A 19,091-nucleotide genomic window follows, 5' to 3' on the forward strand; every position below is an offset into this window, starting at 1 on the left:
TCTTGGGAGGTAGAGTAGGCTCCGGTGCCTCTCTCTGTCTTTTCAGTGCTGCCCCTGGTAGGAGTTTAATGTCCCTGTTCTGACTTTCCCTCCCCATTTATGCAGCGTACAGGACGTCCCGTGTATGAGCCCCGGGCAGGTGGCCTGGGGGGGCATGGTGGTGGTGGTGGGGACTCGCCACTCTGCCGTCTCCATCCGCTCCCTCCTCTTAGCAGCCACGTGCTCCACAGCATAGGTAATCCAGCATAGCCAGCAGGTGTTCGTGTTCCGCTTTCTGGCTTTTACCCCGTAGAGGTCACGTGGAGGTGAGCGCCTGGGCCTGGACTGTCTTGGGATCACTGAGAATTTCTTCTGGGTAGATGCCGGTGGTGGTTAGGATGTCTGCCTCTGGGGACCCACAATTGTGGGTTGTACCTTCCTAGAAAGCGGATGCCTTGGCACTCCCTCCAGGATCTGAAGTAGCACCCTGAGATCACAGGACTTTGCTCTAGCAGGAAAGGTGATAAACGGTGTCGTGTAAACCTTGCGCCCTGTGCCTTCCTCCTGTGTGGAGCATGGACTGCCTGGCAGCCTGCGCTCTCGCTCTCGGCTATTCTAATGGGGTCCTGTCGGTACCTCTCTGTGTCCCATGGCTCTACAGGTAGGGGCAGAGCCTCGTTTCAAGTTGAAAGTTCAAACAGAGACATCTGATGGCTTTCTCCTCCTGTGGAGTTCCTGCTAACCACGGGACTCTCCTTCCCTCCCTCCCTCCCTCCCTCCCTCCCTCCCTCCCTCCCTCTCTCCCTCCCTCCCTCTCTCCCTCTCGCTGCCCCTGCCCTGGGCCTCTGCCCGCTGTACGCCACAGGCAGGCCCTGACACTGGCCTTGGAAGGGGCAGGCAGTGGTGACCCTTCCCGTTAGGCCTTCTGCGTCATCTCCACCCTGCCATGGACCCCTCCTCTGATGTGTGCTGCCCTCTTGGCTTCCTGGTCTGCGGTGCCTTTCCTCTTCCCAGGGTGTCCTGTCCAGCGGGCCTTGCCTGCTTCGTCCACTCCAAGGGGCTTGGCTGTCTTCTTGGTCCCCACACCCACATGCCAGGACAGTATTCTGAACAACAGATACTTGCGGCTGCTTCCTGAACCGTTGTTGGCAACACTGGGGCGTGAACTCAGAGTGTGGTACTTATCAGGCAGGTGCTCTACCACTGGACCACATTGTCAGCCCTGCTTTTCTTGTCAGTTGTGGGGCTTGAACTCTAGGCTTGGGTGCTGTTCCTGAACTCTTCATCTCAAGGTAAGCGCTCTACCACTTGAGCCACAGCACTGCTTCTGGTTTTCTGGTGGTTTATTGGAGGTAAGGGTCTCACAGACTTTCCTGCCTGGTCTGACTTGGAACCTCGATCCTCAGATCTTAGCCTCCAGAGTAGCTAGGATTATAGGCGTGAGCTACTGGCGCCCAGCTCCAGCCCTGCTCTTGGGAGATGGGTTCTTGCCATTTGCCAGGCAGGCACATAGATAACAACCCTGCTAGTTTATGACTCCCATTATGTGCGTATGTGTCACTATGCCCATCTTCACTCCATCAATAGCCTCTTGGGCTTTCCCACCCAGGCTAGCCTTGAACTATGATCCTCTTTATCCTAACCTCCCATGTAAGGGTGGTGATAGGCACCCTCCACTGCATCCCCGCTTTTGGTTGAAGAAAGGTCTTGTGTGCATACCCCAGGCTGGCCTCTAACTGCGATCCTCCCAATATCAGCCTCCCAAGAAACTAGGATTACAAATGTGAGTCACCATCACCATAGTCATTGTTTAATATGGGCAGCCATCACTGGCCTCTGGAAGCAAACACGCCCTTCCCCCTCCCAGGATTTCCATCCCTGTGCTGAGCCTGTGCCTGTCCTCTTCTGGCCCATCCCGGACTGTCTTGAGTCTTCCTTCCTTCCCCTGCCCCCTGCAGAACAGACATTTCCGAACACAAGAACTGGTCTGCTTTCTCCTTTGTGCCCAGCCCTTGAGGGATATCTCCAACCTATGGGTAGGCAGGTGGCCAGGGTAGACACAGCCACTGCCCTTGTCCAGAGTGGCTCTTTCTATGTGTATTTCTGGAATGTTCTGTTACTCTGTGGAGTCCCAAACTTCTCTCTCTGGCCCCTTGTGAGTATCTACAGGTTTAACTAGCAGCAATTACCTTGTCAATGGCTTTGGGGTTATTGAAAATAAAAACTAGATGCTGTAAAAGTACAGTTTAAAGGCTCAGTGGTGTTTTACCTCATTATGGAAACCATCTCTAGGCACCAGTGCCTCACTTCTGTAATCCCAGCTACTCAGGAGGCTGGGGTCTGAGGATTGGCTTACTCCTGTAATCCCAGCTACTCAGGAGGCTGGGTATGAGGGTTGAGGTTCAAAGTTATTGAGGACAGAAAAGTCCATTCAACTCTTATCCCCAACTAACTACCAAAAAAAGCCAGAAGTGGAAAGGAGGAAAAGGAACAGCAGAAGCAGGAGTAGCATCTTTTTGATCTCTGGCCCACCAGATAGCAAGAGTTTACCTGTGGTGTGACTGGCTGACCCCAGCTATCTGCACCTGCTCCTCTCCTCCCTCTTATAGGGATGCTGTTTCTGCCCCTCCCACCTCCCAGCCCATGTTGGGACCCTCTCAATGTCTCTGCTCCTATTCTTCCGGTCTGACAGTGAAGCCCTAGTGGTTGTCTGTGAATGGGGTTGTTTGGCTGTAATGAGTTTGTCTGGTGCATCGCTTTGCAGGTGCACCATGACTCTTAGTGAACAGAACCGGTGCAAATGAAGAGCTGGGATGCAGTTAAAACACTGGCAAGAGTAGGCAGGGGATATGGTAGAGTGGGGTGTCCGGAGGTGGTAGGGGATATGCACAAACCAGGGTGTCCAGGCCCCCTGGGAGGAGCATGGTGGGCAGGAATCTCATGGGAGCAGAAGAAGGAGAGGGTTCCAGAGAACTTGAGACCTACTGTTAATGAATTTGAGAAGTGGGTTCTAGTCCACATTCTAGAAACTTCTATATAGACTCTGAAGGAGCCTGGACTCCTGAGAATTGCAGAGCCACCTAGAGCTGGTCATCACCGTGGTGGTTTTTTGTGGTGCTAGGGTTTCAATTCAGGCCTTCCTGCTGGCCAGCAGATGCTGTCCTACTTGAGCCACATCTCCAGCCCTTTCTGCCCTAGTTGCTTTTGAGATAGGGTCTTACTCACTCTCTGCCCAGGCTGACCTCAATTGCAATCCCCCATCTTCTGCCTCAGCCGTGGTGATAGGTGTATACTACCACATCCAGCTTTTCCTGTTAGAGGGAGGCGTCTCAGGAACTTTTTGGTTTGTTCTGAGCTGACCTTGGACCACGACCCTCTGGATCTTCAAGGCCTGTGGAGTAGCTAGGATCGCAGATGAGAGCCACCCGTGCCCAGCTCTGTCTTTGCTATCTGCTTCTTGCATCTTACTGGAAGGTCATTGCACCAGATGGAGCACACATGGCTTCAACCCCATTATCAGCCAGGCCAAGCAGCCTAGTGGGTAGATGTACAACACTGAGCTCCCATCAGGTGATCATGCAGGTGTGCCCCCGTCCTTCTGTCCCTCTGCACTTCACCAGAATGTCAGGGCAGGGTTGATCCTCTGAAGGTCAGGCAAGGGGATGCAACAGGCAAGCCATCTGCAGCCATTGGAGGCCCCGTGTTTAATGGGCGGGGCTTGTGTTTCTGTTAGGGAGACACATGGATTTGCTTGGCAAAACACCTTGTCTAATGGGCACAATATCAGGAGACTGACTTTGATGAATTGGCAGCATCCAGGAAACAAACCTGCCAGGAACCAAGGAGGAGGCGGGAGCTGTGGCATGTCACTAGACAATACATACACACAGACACACACACACACGTGTTCATGTGTGTGTACATGTATGCATGTATGTATTTGATTCAGCACTGGGGCTTGAACCCAGAGCCTCACTTTCTCACTTGGCTTTTTCATTCAAAGCCGGTACTCCAATTCTGGCTTTTTTTCCCCCTGGTTAATTAGAAATAAGAGTCTTGGGGATGTTCCTGCCCAGGCAGGTTTTGAACCACAATTCTCAGATCTTAGTCTCCCTCCCTCCCCACCCCACCCCCCGCCATTTCCTGGAGTCATACACACACACACACACACACACACACACACACACACACACACACACACACGTATATATAATTTTTAAAAAATTTAAGAAGTTGTACAAAGGGGTTACCACCCCCCCCATGGCATAGTGTAAGTACCATGCATGGGGATCAGCGTCACCTCTTTCACCAAAATCTCAGCCCCTTGAGAAGCTAGGACCACAAGCATGAGCCACAGCGCCCGGCTAATAAATATTTTTGTGACATGATTCTGCAAGTGTTTTAAATGTCACACTTTTAAAAGTAACTATCTCAGTGCTCCTACTAATAAACTTCTGTTTTTGTTTCCAATATTTCTTGAAAATTTATATGCATCTATAGATAAAATGTTGACCTTTAACTGATAGTTCTAAGGGGTTAAAGTCAGAAGCCCCCTCCACTGTAAGCCTAGTAGAAAACTGGAGATGAGGTTTGGGGCAGAGGACAGAAGAGGCTTGGTTTCTCACAGAATCTGGGGTTGACTCATTTGTATTTCCTCCTCTTCCTTCCCCCCTCCATCTGCCTCTCCATCCCCTTCTTCTTCCCCATCCCTCCCCACCCCTCCTCCCTGTAAGAAGAGCTGGTGAGTGGGGGCGTGGCTTAGCACCTAGACTCACATCCAGATCTGTGACAATGACTGTTTTTCAGTACTCATGTTCACTATTACAGCTGAGGGTTTTTTTTTGTCTTGAGTCTTGGGAACAGGTGTGTGTGTGTGTGTGTGTGTGTGTGTGTGTGTGTGTGTGTGTGTGTGTGTGTGTGCGCAGGTGTGTCACAGGTGGGAGGTGACACACAGTGTCAGGCCTTGGCATGGTGCCAGTGCTCCTGGATGCTGGGTGTCAGCTGGTGGCTAGGCTGGCACCCACTGCTGAACTCAACTCTTCACTAGTCAGTGCCTCAGTTTCCTCCTCCATAAACCTCAGACAATGTGTGGCGTGCTCCTACCTGCTGTCTGAGGCTGTTCTGAGGCCCACACGAGATATTCAAGACTTCACTGCAGGCACATGCTTGTGAGAGGAAGCTGGCGGAGTGGGCAGCGCTGGGCCCTGGGGTGGCCGAGTCAGAGCTTTCTCATGCCGGGAGCTGTGGAGCTCCCTGCAGGCCGCCCTGCCCTCCGGCTCTACACTGGGGATGCAGATTCAAGGTCAGAGGTGGCCTTGACTACTGAGCCAGGGGGAAGTGGCCCTCTCTGTGGCCACTTCCTACCCACTCTCCCTGATACACAGCTGCCTGCTTCTCCTCCTTAGCCCTCACTTTGCTCATCAGTGAGATAGGGATGAGTATGGGGTCATGAGCAGGAGGCTGCTGGGGCGGGTCCTACAGAGTGCTGTCTAAGGAGCTCTGTCCATGGGTCTGTCCATGGAGCTCTGTCCATGGATCTGTCCATGGGTCTGTCCATAGCTCTGTCCATGGATCTGTCCATGGGTCTGTCCATGGCTCTGTCCATGGATCTGTCCATGGATCTGTCCATGGAGCTCTGTCCATGGCTCTGTCTATGGATCTGTCGATGATCTGTCCATGGATCTGTCCATGAGTCTGTCCATGGATCTGTCCATGGATCTGCCCATGGGTCTGTCCATGGGGCTCTGTCCATGGGTCTGTCCATGGATCTGTCCGTGGATCTGTCCATGGATCTGTCCATGGATCTGTCCATGGGGCTCTGTCCATGAGTCTGTCCATGGGGCTCTGTCCATGGATCTGTTCATAGGTCTGTCCATGGGGCTCTGTCCATGGATCTGTCTCTGAATCTGTCCATGGGTCTGTCCATGGAGTGCTGTCCATGGGGCTCTGTCCATGGGTCTGTCCATGGAGCTCTGTCCGTGGGGCTCTGTCTGTGGATCTGTCTGTGGATCTGTCCAAGGGTCTGTCCACAGATCTGTCCATGGGGCTCTGTCCATGGAGCACTGTCCATGGGTCTGTCCATGGGTCTGTCCATGGGTCTGTTGGATCTGTCCATGGAGTGCTGTCCATGGAGTTCTGTCCATGGATTTGTCCATAGGTCTGTGAATGGATCTGTCCAGGGATCTGTCCATGGAGCACTGTCCATAGGTCTGTCCATTGATCTGTCTGTGGGTCTGTCCATGGAGCTCTGTCTGGGGTCTGTGGCATGGCCGCAAAGCTCAGGCAGCCTCAGGCATCTTCCCCAGGGGTAAAGCCAGGCCTCCAGCCATATGTCCAGCTCTCGGGCCTTCCTGCAGTGGCCACTGAGCCCCTCACGCCAATCTTCAGACCGTTTCTGTGTGCTGCGGTTCTCCTCGTTTCAGTTCCAGCCAAGGAGAAGCTGACTCCTGCTGCCTATTTTCTCTCCAAACTGGATCTGGCTACAGGTTAGAAGTTTGGATGATAAGACACCTTGAGCCAGAAAAGCAGGGAGACCGATCAGGCCTGCTGGAGGTCCCTGGAGTGGAGGGATGCCCTGTTTGAGCAGGAAGCCCCCGATGGAGCCCAGCCCTCCCGCAGGGAGCAGATGACCCTCCCCATGGTGTGTGAGCACATGTGTATGCATACGTGTGTCTGCACATGTGTGTGTATGTGGTGGAGTCCTCATCATTTCAGGTCATTCCCTCTGGGGAGGTTCATGACGGAGTGACAGGCAATTGATACGATGGTGCCCGCTGGTCTCCGTGAACAAGCACATTGCAACTGTATATCACTGGCCAAGCTCCCAGTCCTGTCCCCTGGCTGGGCCAGCATGGGTCCTCAAGGGTTGGTTCACTCTTGGGAAGGGCTTCTCAGGCCCCAGCATCCAGGCTGCGGGCTGCTGCTCCGACCACCTTGCTGCGCCCATGCTGGGGCTGGCCAGCCTGGGCGTCCTGGCTCCTGCTCCTCTGGCTGCTTCTCCCCGCCAGGTCTGGAGGGGGTGTGGCACTCAGGACAAGGACACAGCCTTGTTGCAGGAGGCTGGCAGCCTGGTCTCAGGGCCGAGTGGCTGGGAACACATTCTCTTTTGGTGCTCTCCTAGACTAGACGCTTAGCTATTTGGATTCAAAATCCCTCTGGGTGCAATTCCCAAGCTGAAAACAGTGCATGCTGACCCCTGGGAGCTGGCCTCCATCTCCCCGGCCCATGGGGAACCTACGCCATTCTGGTGCCCCATCCTGTGGGACCCCCTTCACCTCTGCATCGCTCCTCGAGCCCCTCCCTATCTGCTCACAGGGTCCTTTCTTTGTGTGCTCTGCCTACACCAGGGGTCCGTGCCCCTTACTCGGACCCTGGCACCCATTTGATCTGCGGGGCTCCGAGCTGACCTGAGCCCGGGCACTACCTCCCACCCTCCGGGGACTCCAGAGCCGTCCTGGGGTTTGGAGGAGTGAGCAGGAGCAAGGCCGGCAGAGGGCCGAGGTGGGCAGGGGCTCAGCAGCGGCCAGGGCCAGCCACACCCTCGCCCCATCTGACAGGTGCCACGAGTGGTTCACAGAAGCTTCCAGATCTCACTTAATTCTGCTCTGAACTATATTTAGAATTCTATTCATGGCCCTCACCCGGAGCTGATGTGAAAATGAACAGGAATCATTGGTGGGGAGGAAGACTGCCCCAGGCCTCTCCCCCGCAGGCCGCCCCTGCTCCAGGCTCCTGCCTGAGCCCACCTCGCCCCTCTGCCACCCAGGCAGACATTGCCCTGGGCCGCCCCAGTGCCGTCCTCCTCGTTACCCTGCTGGGGGTGGGGGCTGAGGGATCCCCGCTTGCCCTGAGCCATCTTTGCTGTATCAGGACTGGCCGGCGTGCGGCCGGGCACAGACTCCTCTACCCTGTGGGAGCCCCGGTACCCCTCAGGGTGGGAGAGGTCTGTGTGTCTGGGGTCATGGGCCCGTCCGTGGTTGAGGGGCGTGGTCCCAGGAGTTCTGAACTAGGACCTTCTTCTCTGTGGGGCCTCGTGGAGAATTTCACACGAGTGAGTCTGAACTCACCCCTGGAATTTGAGCTGGTCAGCCGTTCGGAACCATTGATCGTTGATTAGACATCACTGCTTTTGGTCCCTGTGGCAGTGGGATGGAGTGAATAGTGCAGGGGAAAACAGACAGGCTAGAGGTCGCCACACATGTTGGGACTGGGGGTACTCACCTGTCCTGAATGATGACAAAAGAGGCTTGGAGCAACGAATGTTGGGAGAGGTCTGTCTGTGGTTTGCAGGCAGGAGGCCTGTGAGCAGGGCTTCTGCGTGGAGACTTGGTAGAGGGAGGGTTAGCCATAGACACACCTTGGAGAAAAGCATCCTGGACAGAGGGAGTGGCAAGTGCAAAGGCCCTGAGAGTGTGCTTTGCTGTTGGAGGGTGAAGGACCCACTAGGCTGAAGCATAGTGAATGACAGGACAGTAGGTTTTGTTGGGATCCTGGGAAGGGGACCCGGCGACCCTCTGAAGGGGATGGGGCTGATTGCAGAGTAAAATTAGACAGCAAGATGAGAATTGGAGGCCCTTTAGTCAGCTATCATAGTGCCCTTGCCCATTAGCAGATGCCTTTGAGGTCGGTGCCACGTCTTCCTGGACCACTGCTGCTTTGGCTGTGGCCATGATTCCAACATAGCCCGCGGGGGGGGGGGGCGGTGGACACCACGTGAGGGCTTGGAACCCAGCGCGCTGGGAAATACTTATGCCACAGAAATTGGCCAACATACATATGTTTCCCTCTACCACAAACGTTACCAACATCCCTCACCCTGCCAGTACCACCACCACAGGCGCGAGCTGGGACCCCAGGACCTTGTCCTACACAGAATAAGTGCAGCCAGAGCACGGGCAGAGTCAAGCCCAGGTCACATCACAGTCCTCAGCCGAAGGATGCGTCCACTCCCAGCTGTCCACGCATTGGGTGGTGATTCTTGGTGCTTTCGGGGATATGGTGCCCTGCTGTCCACACAGTGGCCCCAAGAACGTGCCTGTGGAGAGGGGCGCCCTCCCCCCTCACTTCTCCCTGAAGTCAGTTTCCAAATGCCTGCGTCTCCAGCTCTGCTTTCAGGAGAAGGAAAATCAAGATGGCGGTAGGGGCAGGTGAGGGGCATCCTGAGGCAGAGTCTGCTGCATTTACAGAGAGGTTTGAGGCGAAGTAGCGGAGAGAGAGAGGAGCTGAGGAAGAACGAAGCGGTGCTGGCTGGCCGTGGGGAGGTGGTTGGGCCTGCTCGATGCTGGCTGGTCTGTTCTCTGTTGTTAGGTCCTGGGTGGGGACAGTCTGTGTGCTGGGTGCTGTGCTCTGGGACTCAGTGACGGGGACCAGGCCGTGCCCCGCTGGCCTCCATGGCTCATCCGTGCTCTCCTTTTGAAGAAGCGTCTTTGGCCTGTTTTCTGTTGTGCAGCAAACCTACTGGAGATTTGGAATTGATAAGGAATAGAAACCTATTTGGCTCATGGTTCTGGGGGCTGAAAAAGTCCAGGAGTGTAAGGCCAGCATCTGCTTAGCATCCGGCGTGGCCTTCCGGCTGCATCCCTGCACACGGCGGGGGCATTTCATGGCCAGACGGGTAGGTGTGTGAGCTTCCTTTCATGAGAAAGCCACTCCCTGGATATATGTTGATAGAGCCACCTCTATTTGGGTGATGAGATCCCACACATGAACTTAGGAGGACTCATTCAGACAATAGATTGCTCACTTACTGCTCTGTCTCTGTATTATGTATCTGCATATCTATATATTTGTATATTTATGCATCTGTCATCTATCACCTACCAGTGAATCATCCGTCCATCCATCCATGCATCTGCCCATTTGTACATCAGTCAATCCATTGATAGAACATTCATCCATCTATCCACACATACATACATCTTCCCATCTGTCCATCAGTCAATCGATTGATAGAACATCCACACACACACACACACACACACACACACACACACACACACACACACACACATCTACCCATCTGTCCACCAACCAATCTATTGATAGAACATCCATCCATCCATGCATGCATGTATCTACTCGTCTGTTCATCAGTCAATTGATAGAGCCATCCATCCATCCATCCATCCATCCATCCATGCATCTCCCCACCTGTCCATCATTCAGTTGATAGAACCATCCATCCATCCATCCATCCATTGATCCATCCATCTATCCATGCATCTACCCATCTGTTCATCAGTCAATTGATAGAACCATCCATCCATCCATCTGCCTGTCCATCCATGCTTGCATCTTCTCACCTGTACATTGATCACCTGATTGATAGATTTATCCATCCACCCACCAGCAGCCTGCCCACCCACACTGATGCTTATTTTCCTCTACGCCTTCTTTTGCATCCTTGCCTTGTTAGCATCTTGCCCCTCCTTAAATCCCCTAAATGAGAAGGAAGTTTCTACTTTTGAGGCTTCCACTTAGAAGTTTCAGACTCATACGTCCACTTGAGAACCTTGTCCTCTGGGGTCCATGCTTCCCTCCTGTTCTCTCTTCCCAAGATTTATTTACCCTCCTCATTTGCCAGGCGAAAGGTCCTTAAGCGTTTGGAGCTACAAGGGTCACCCCGGAGCACCGGGGAAGAATGGGGCCAGTCACGGTGGTGACGAGAGAGACGCCTCTCGGCTGCAGCTTCCCCTGTGTCTGCTCTTGGCTCTCAGGCAAAGGCAGCTTTGTGTTCCTGGAGGACAGGCCCGCCATTGAGGCAGGCCAGGGACACGGTGGAATAGCAAGTGATGGCCAGAAACTGAAATCGGGCGTTTCAGAAAGTGAGCCGTGCTGGTCCCTGCAGATGAGTGCTGAGGCCCTGTGTGAATGGAGCTTTTGCCTGCGCAGGGCTGTGAACCGGGCCACGTGCAGGGGCTGGCACAAGCTCCGGGAGGAAGACTGGCCCCGTTCTCTCCCTGTTCTTCTGCTTGACAAGAGCAACAAAAGCAAAACACGCAAGGTGGGTAAGAGATCGGGTTCATTTTCTCCTGGTTTTTAATTGGCTCCAAGACCCGCCTGTGGATACGAATATTCTAGAAGATTCTTCACAACTCATCTTCAGGTGGACCAAATGGAGACTGGGTTTGTGGGAGAGTACGGGACTGAGGAGCCGAGAGCCGAGAGAAGACACTGACCTGTTCCAGGCAGCTCTGTGCCCTTGGGCTTGCTCTTGGTTTTTCACCTCTGGACCTGGGTGAACCTGGACCTCTGGGTCCAGCTAATGTTGGGTCATGACCCATCTTCACCTTTGTAAAGAGCCCGTCCTCAAACCAGGTGACAGTTTGAGATGGTATTACTTTCACATTGAATTTGAGGGGGACACCATTCAGGGGCCTCTGCCTGCTACAAGGGTGGGGCCACCTGTCCCCTCGGACGAAAGGACTCTCACCATGGCTGCCCAGGCTGCTTTCCTCCTCCTCTAGGGGTGCTCAGAACCACTCAGCCTCGCCAGGGCAGCCGCAGTGCCTCTTGGGGCCTGGCTCTGGCACTGCCCTCGGAGGTGGATCAGTCAGAGCTCCCTGGCAAGGGACCACCCACCCAGCGCAGGTTGGCCTGCCCTTGAAGGGAATGGACTCAGGCCAGTAGCAAATGAGCCTTGGCACAATGCTCCCCGAGTTTCAGGCACACCGAGCTTGATCCAAGTTCCAATCCTGTCATAGGGAGCCTTTCTTCCTCTCTCTGTATGTTCTTGATTCCTCTCTGGCAGGCTCTCTCCTCTTCCTGTGACGGCTCTTGGAACTTCCCGTTGATTACTTCCTTATAGTTTAGCAATGTTTGTGAGAAGGAAGTTTGCCAAAATGTGGGGGGGGGAAATGGCACAGACCAGGAGTCTTGCTGATTGGCCTTGCCTGGATCATATGTTCAGCCCTGACCAATCAGAGACTAAACACAAGAATGGGGCCCTCTGATTGGCCACTGGGTTGCAAACCTGGACCTCTTCTTCTTTGTGGGATAGGTTAGCTCCATTCAAGCCACACACTGAGTTGTAGGGGTGGAGGAGGTGATCCCCAAAGGAAGGGCTATCCCAAGATACAGGGTGAGTGGAGGCGGGCAGGCAAAGCCCAGAGCTGTCCATCAGGTGAGCGTCCAAAAGTCAGTGCTGGCTGTGGCTCCCAGCTGCTTCTTCTTGGCCATATGGCTTCTGCCTTCTCGAGGAGCCCTACCCCTATCTGCATATGTTATGGGTGAGTGTGTGTGTGCACATGTATGTGTGTCAGTATATGAGTATATGTGTGTGAGTGTGTATGAGTGTGTCCATATGTGTGTGTGTGCGTGCACACATGCATGTTGGGGAGGAGCCCACCTTCCGAGTTCCCTTTCCTTTTCCTCTCTCCCTTTCTCAAAGCTCAGGCCATTCTATCCCGACACCCCTGTCTCCTCTTCCATTGTGCCTTTGCCATACTTTCAGGGATTACTTACAAGTTCCCTCTCTCTCTACGCCACCCCACCCGATGACAAGCACTGGGAGGAGCCTGCCACTTTGTTCCCTGTGCCCCTGCCAGCAGCTGGAACAGCAGCTGGTATATTTTCAACCAGCTATGCTGCCTTGGACAAGTTACACAGCCACTCTGGTTGTGGGTCTCATGAATAGCTACTTAATCACAATGGTGCTCACTTCCCAGGCTGACTGTGATGCTGTGACACAGCTGTCATACTGGCACTGGCCCCTGAAGTCTCTGTCACAGAGGGTGCACAGTTAGACTCCAGGAGCAACATCTTGGTGAAGCTTTCCCACCTCTTAGCTTGGTGACTGTAAGCTGGTTGGCTGACTCCTCTGTGCCTCAGTTTCTTGTGGGTAAGGTGAGGCGGTGAAGCTGTTAGGTGAGGTTGTCACAGACTGGCATGGCTTAGCATCATGGAGGTAAGAGCAGGGATTTCCGCACTCCTCACTGCTGTCCTCTGTGTTCCCAGAAGCATCAAGCTCCAACCTCTGGCAGCTCCTTCCTGTCTTGGGAGTGCAGCAGAGCCTGGTCCCTGTGCCCCCAGCCCCTGGGGCGCCTGGGGACCTCTGTGTCCCCACGGGGTGCTCCCCTCCCCACGCCGTCACCCTGGGAGTCAGATGGCACATCACCAGGCCTCTCCCGAGGCCCCTGTGTGTGCCCTCATCTCACAATGGGCCACGGGTGAGGCTGTTATCCCAGTGGTCCAGAGTGCCAAGACCACCACGTCCTGGGGTGAGTTAGTCACACCTCCCTCAGCCTCCCATCCAAGCGGAGGGACTGAGGCCATCCTCCGCTGTTTCCCCTGCTCTGTGATTGGTTCTTGGATATGCATATCACTTAGATTCCACCAATGAGAGTCGCTTTCAGGACCTCAGTGGGCTTTTGGAAAGAGGTTTTTCTCCACAGAGCACTCTCTGAGGTTCTGAATGGGAAACTGGAGCGTCCAGTGCAGGGGTTGGGAGGTCGTGTGGGGTTGTCCGAGAATGTTTCTATCGAGTTGCAGAAGAAAATATTGAAAGTTGATTTCCTGATGGCCTTGCCTCCAGTTTCGCGTGGACCCAGTGTGTTCCTGGCTTTCGGGTTAAACACATTCCCCGTAAATTTGAGTGGGGTCCTACCACTTCCTGACTATTGGAGTTGCTTAGAGAAGGACACTTTGCCCAGACCGCAGACAGTGTTAGGGTGGGAGCTGGATGCCACTCCCTCACACCCCTGCCTTTCCTTCAAGCACAGCCCCTTCCCAGTGGGTCTCTGGGGTTTCTGTCTTCCCCACCAGCCTTGCTGAAAGTTCCTGGAGGCTTTCCGGTGTCTGAGGAGGATGTGGAGCTGATGGGGAGGGGAGGAGACACCTTGTGAGACCCCTCTGCAACGGAAGGGCCAGCCGGGCCCCGCGCCGGGCGGGCTTGGCCAACCAGACTCATTTGCTGGTCCTTGGGGGCTCCTTAAGTCCCTGAGAAAGGTATTTTCAAAAGCTCCTGATGACATTTAATTTTAATAATGAGGCCCCCATGCCCACAACCGATTGCTTCCTGTGGTTTCAGACTGGTCCTGTGGCATCGCCGGTCAGAGGTTAATGGAGAACATGATTCATTCATTATTCAAAGCATGGAGATGGGAGATTCCCCCCCCAAGCACAGCCCCTGCAACAGGTTAACCAAGAGGCTCCCAACGTCATCGCACGGTCAGCTTTCCTCAGAGTAGTTTTGAACCACTATGAATTTGTTGGGAACTGTTTTCTTTTTATATGATGCCTTTGCTAGTGTTAACTATCCATAGCTCTCCCCTCTGGAGACTCGGGCTTCCTTTCTATGATCTGTGAAACACCCTTGACTCAGAGTGTATGAAGCCATTGGAGTTGGTGATGCAGGTCGTCGCTGATCTACTTTTACTTGTTTATTTGAGGCCTGGAACTTTCGGTTTTTCCCTCCACCTCTGAAGGGCCAGGCTTGCAGGCGTGTGGCACTGCCCAGCTCCACAGGCGTGTTCTGGCACCTACCGGCCAGGACTCTGACGTCCCTCTGAGAGTGGCTCGTGTGGTGGCTGCAGGCATGTCCTCCGAAGCCAGACGGCCCATCCTTGTACAACCTGGTTGGCCCCGGGGAAGCTGGAGAGGAAGGTATAGCCCTGCCTGTGTGGTGCCTACTCTGTGTTAATCCTGCTCTGCTTCCTGCATCTGGTATGGCATGGAAACACACCCAGCAACGTGAGGACCCGCAGACACCCCCTGGGGCAATGCATTTCTGCATTGCCTCTATTGCTTTGACCCACCAGTGGCAGAGTGGTCTGAACCCTGGAGTCTAGCCTGCTTTTTCCCCGGTCCTCTGGCCCTAGACAGAAAAGTAACGGTGGCCCTGTAATTGGGCCCCTTTCTTGCTTTCCTGGTCTCTGGTTTACTGTGGAGGAGCTCTGTGGCCCCCAGGGGACGTGTTGGGCCAGCTCTGGCGCGGTAGCATTTCTGACCCATGCCTCTTCCCAGAGGCCCATTCTGCCCTTTCTGTCTCAGAAAAGATCTTCCCACATGGACAGGTTGGTTGGCTGTGTAAGCGTGCCCTTTAGTGACCCACATTTCCCGTTTGCCATGTCATCCCCACTTTCCCAGGGTGACGCTGTTGGACAGGCCAGGACACCGAGCTTCTGGCTGCTGAAAATGCCATAGACTGCAGTCTCGATGGAAATGCACATCTGCAGTAGAGACATCCCTGCTAGGATCGGTGCACGCCACATCCATCCTCACTCCCTGCCCTCTGTCCTCGGGCCAACCACTGGAGCCAACGCAGACAGATTTGAAGTGATTCTGAAAAAACAGCGAACACACCAAAGCCAAAAGACATAATTTGGGGAAAAGCCCAGTGACAGCGGAGAGCAAGTCATTCTTTGGGCAGGGCCACCCTCCATATTGTGCTTTTCATGGTTGATTAGGATGTTTCCCTGCCCTGTGGAGAAGTTGTGAAGGGAGGGTGCTTATGGGTCTAGGATGTGAGCAGTCCCGCCCTGCAGATCTCAGGGGAGGGTGGCTATTGGTCTGGGATGTGAGCAGCCCCGCCCCGCAGATCTCAGGAACCTGGCTCTTACCATGCTTTTCCTCCAGAGCAAAGAGATTCTCATTATTTTGTGCTCGTAGGATGAAAGGAAACTGAGGCCCTGGGAAGTGGGCCGTGTACCCATGGCCACCGAGCTAGGCTGTGATGCCAGGACACCTTGTCTAAGACCCCAGGAGTGTGAGCTTCGGTGTTCATGGTGCCTCCCTACCAGGAGGTCCTTGGAGCAGGAGGACCCACACTCACTTCTGCTGCCCTCACCAAGAACTCTTACATTATTGGTGCTAGATATTTGACAGTGGAAGGTCTACTACATGAGTCAAAACAAAGCCTTGCGTGGGCAGGCCAATGCCCAGCTTGGTCTACACACCCATGTCTTCCAAAGAGTGGAGTTTAATGAATGGTCAGTGAGTAGGCCGGTATAGATGGATGGATGATGAACAGGTAGATGGTTGGATAGCTAGGTAGATGGTTGATGGATATATGATGGGTGAATGGATGGTGGATGGATAATGGATGGAGAAGTAGCTGGGTGGATGATGGGTAGGTGGATGACTGGTAGTAAACAGATGGGTTTATATATAGATGATGGATGGGTGATGGGTAGATGGATGGATGATGAACAGAGGGGTGGATGAAGGGCTGATAAATTGATTCAGTAGATTATGGATGGATGATGGGAGGAGGAGTGGATAGGTGGATGATGGATTGGTGGATGGGACAAATGGATGGGTGTATACATGGATGATGGCTGGGTGATGAGTGGATGGGTAGATGGATGGTGAACAGAGAGGTAGATGCACAGATGATGAATGGATATGCAGAGATATGGCTGATGGCTGGATCATGGAAGGTTTCCATGGGCATGTGATTGATGGATGGATACTAAATGGATGATTAGACAGGTAGATGATGGGAGTAAGATAGTGACAATGTCTCTTGAGAGCCTTTTGATTGTGGGCCTGTCTCAGAGCAAGGCTGGAGATTCGATGGTCAGGGCCAGGCAAGTGTCAATCAGTCCTGGGACAGTAGCCACCTTGCACTCCTGAAGAGGGTCTGGCCCCAGCTGGCTGTAATCAAGTGGGGGGACTGAGCACAAGGTTGCCAGCTCTGTGAATTCTAGAACTTGACAGTCTACATTTCTGTGTGAAACTCCCGGACTCTTTCAAAATGCTTGCTCTCCATTCACATTACAAAAAAGTCTGATGGCTGTCAGTGTACTTCTTGACTCAGCGTTGTAGAAGACAGATGAGAAGAGGCTTGACAAGCGGAATGACAGAAGGAAACAGTCATTGTGAGCAGCCAATGTGACATGTGCATCAGGCCAATCAGAGAAGGCAGTGTGGTGAGAAGTTAAGCCTTATCTCTAGCGAGATTGCCCATGGTACCTCCACTTCAGGTCTCAGAGGAGGGCAGAACAGTAAGGAAGATGCGGGAGATTGCAGCATAGTAACTGTGGGGGAAATGCTGACAAATACAGTTGTGGCAAGACCATCTTAAGTGTGTCTTTGGAAATCAAGTATGTAGTTTCCCAGTTCTAAGAATGCAACAAAATGGATGCACATGATAAGAACTCATACCTAACTTATGGTATTATTCTCTTAAATCCTATCATGTATGTATGTATGTATGTGTCCACCTATTATATATCAGCTGTTTATCATCTGTCCATCTGTCATCTATAATATATCTACATATATTTACGTATTTGTATACATAGATGTTGATGCAAAAAATATGGATATTTACTATTTTTGTTGTTGTTGGTCCTGGGGCTGAACTCAGAGCCTGGGCACTGTCCCTGAACTGTGCTCAAGGCTAGTGTTCTACCACTTGAACCACAGGTCCACTTGCAGCTGTGTTAGTAGAGATAAGGGTCTCATGGACATTCCTGCCCTTGTTGGCTTCAAACCACAATCCTCAGATCTCAGCCTCCTGAGTAGCTAGGATTACAGGTGTGAAACACTGTCACCTGGCTGGATATTAATTTTTAAATATGCATATAAACCTATAATGTATGTAGATATGTATTTATATTAATCTAGATTCTCTAGAAAAATACTACATCGCCAATCAAGATTTATCAGAAGGAATTGGCTAATGAGTTTGGAGACTGAGAAGTTCCAGTACTCAGCAAGCTAAGGACTCGGGTGCTGATGAGACTGAAAATATGAGAAGTAGGAGAACCAATGGCAAAACTTTTAACTGGAGTCTGAAGACCAAAATACCAACTGGGGCCAGCAGCTCATGCCTGTAATCCCTGCTGCTTAGCAAGCCCAAATTGGGAGGATTATGGTTTCAGGCCAGCCTGCGCAAAAAGTTCATGAGACTCCATCTCAAAAGCAAAGGCTAGGAGGCATGGTATGCTCCTCGCATCCAGTGACAAAGAAAAGCATAAATAGGAGGATCACAGTCCAGGCTGACCTGGGCTAAGAGTAAGACGCTTTTTCCAATAACAGCCAAAGCAAAAAGGGGTGACGGAAGGCCTGGCTCAGGAGGTAGAATGCTCACCCAGCAATTGTGAGACAGAGTTAAACACAGTGCCACCAAACAAACAAACAAACAAAAAGCAAATAGAAGACTGATACCCCTGCTGGAAGTTACTTTGAGGAACACAGAGAGCCTCTCTTATTCTGCGATCCTATTCAGAACCCTGAGGACAGACAAGGCCGCCACATGAGGGAGGGTCACAGGCTTTACTGAGCCTTTGGATTCCAGTGTTTGCAGGTGGTGATCAGCAGTGGTGGTGGGCAGTGGTGATCACAGGTGGTGGCTGTTAGGTGTTGGTTGACGGTTAGTGACCAGCAATGGTGGTCAGCAGTAGTGATCGATCACAGGTGGTGGCCGGCAGGTAGTGGTTGGTGGTTGGTAACCAGTGTGGTAGCCGACTGGTGGTCAGAGGTGGTTGTGGTTGTTCTTTCTGGAGGACATCCGCACCTGGAAAGGAGCAGTCAGCACAAGCGACTCAGACAAGTACTGCCTAAGATTCCGCCTTTTCTGGCCTTTGGGTCTTTTGAGGGTACTATATTGGATAGTTTTCTTGGCTATTTATTTCCTCATTTGTTGGATGGCTCTTAGTTTATTTCTTTTAGGCTTTCTTAATTCTGATTAGAAAAAATTTATTACTGAAAACACAGATTCTTGCTCCACTCCCCAAAATAAATGTGGCTACATTTTCGTATTTCTTATATAGGGATCATCCGGTATACACTCTGATTAAATTAATATTAAGGGCTCCTGCACACTGTTCAGGATTCTTGAAACCAGATGCTCTAGAATATGAACTTGGTCTGCATGTGTTGTTCCCAGAAGAAATGACTCTGTGACTTTTTGCTAATTGCTTTTTTTGCACTTACCTCTAGTAAGTCCCTTCCTTCCTTCTTTCTTCCCTCCTCCCTTTCTCTCTCCCTGCCTCTGCTCTGCTGGCTTCAAACAACAATTTCCCCGATCTCCACCTCCTGAGTAGCTAGGATTAAAGGCATGCACCACTTTGCCCAGCTTCTGATGAGAAGCAGGATTCCAGGGTCAGAGAAATGGCAGTTGGAACCCAGCAGCTCCCCAGCATATTGTGCCTTCACATCATAGCAGC

The 19,091-nt window shown here is 52.6% G+C and overlaps 1 protein-coding gene across 3 annotated transcripts in view; it reads left to right on the forward strand.

Moving 5' to 3' along the window:
• Window positions 1–19,091, forward strand: part of Phactr3 (phosphatase and actin regulator 3) — a 123,922-nt gene that overhangs the window by 3,519 nt on the left and 101,312 nt on the right. The window contains exon 1 of one of the 3 annotated variants that reach the window (XM_069990096.1): window positions 12,007–12,058. The exons of 1 other annotated variant lie outside the window; for it this stretch is intronic. The gene's annotated coding sequence lies outside the window, so the exon portion shown is untranslated. Of the gene's footprint in view, window positions 1–12,006; window positions 12,101–19,091 lie in introns of those variants that run through there. One more of the 3 variants, XM_069990095.1, reaches the window with a different exon arrangement.

Source organism: Dipodomys merriami, unplaced genomic scaffold (genome assembly GCF_024711535.1).
Source record: "Dipodomys merriami isolate MVZ:Mamm:240054 unplaced genomic scaffold, mDipMer1.0.p SCAF_39, whole genome shotgun sequence".
Lineage (NCBI taxonomy): Eukaryota > Metazoa > Chordata > Mammalia > Rodentia > Heteromyidae > Dipodomys > Dipodomys merriami.